The sequence below is a fragment of the Pteropus alecto genome, unplaced genomic scaffold (assembly GCF_000325575.1).
Source record: "Pteropus alecto unplaced genomic scaffold, ASM32557v1 scaffold8, whole genome shotgun sequence".
Classification (NCBI taxonomy): Eukaryota; Metazoa; Chordata; class Mammalia; order Chiroptera; family Pteropodidae; genus Pteropus; species Pteropus alecto.
Genome location: NW_006494609.1, coordinates 18,587,097 through 18,588,155, shown reverse-complemented (window position 1 = coordinate 18,588,155; position 1,059 = coordinate 18,587,097).

Below are 1,059 nucleotides of genomic sequence, written 5' to 3'. Positions count from 1 at the left end.
AAGAATGTGTCTTCTACCATTTGTAGGAAAGAAAGAACCATGATAGCTTGTTAATTAGTACTGGCCTCAAACATGTACCTCCTCTAGTCTCTGCCCCACAGTCAACAGCACAGTGATGTTCCGGGCTCAACCCAAATCAACAAATCAGTACCCTTGATTTCTACCTTTCCCTCACTGCCCATATATTCAAATCTATGATCAAGTCCCATCGATTCCACCTCCCAAATCCATCTGAAATCCATCCCTTTCTCTCCATCTCCTCTGCCGCCACTGCAATCTTAGCCACCATCTTCTCTTAGACCTTCGCAGTAGCCTTGGTATTCTTCTTTCATTCATTCTTTTATCCAGTCATTCTCCATACAGCAGCTGGGCTTCACACCATGCTCTGGATTTTATCACTCCCCTGCATTAAAACCCAATTTAATGGCTTCCTATTGCTCTTAGAATAAATTCAAACTTTAACAATGGCTTACAAGGCCCTGCATCATCTGGCTCTTAGATTATTCTCTCCAGCCTCATTTCAAACTCTTCCCTTTTCCTGCTTGTACTTCAGTCTTACTGGCCTCTCTTCTTTTTCTTAACCATGCTAAGCTCCTCCACCTTTGAGCCTTCATACTTGTCCCCACCTGCAGTACTGCCTAGTTCTTCAATAGCTGACTCATTCACAGTCTGTCAAAGCTCAAATGTCACCGCTTCATGGATGCCTTCCCAGACCACCTTATCTGAACTGTTTATTTGCATTATAGTCCTTATCATATAACCAGAACTTCCTTGTTAATTTTTTAAATTATTCCATCATCCTCACTAAAATGTAAGCTCCATAAAGGTAGGAATGCTGACTATATTGTTAAAATTAAGGCCAAAGCACGAAACAGTGCCTGGCACATTTGGCACTTGAATTATGTTATTACTGATTATTTAAAGACAACTTAGGTTGCCCAGTATTTCCATGCAATCATTTCAATTGGGTGGTTAATCTGGCTAAAACAAACAAACAAGTTGGTAATTTTCTTAGCATGAACTACCCTAACAAAATACCATGGAATGGGGGGCTTAAAC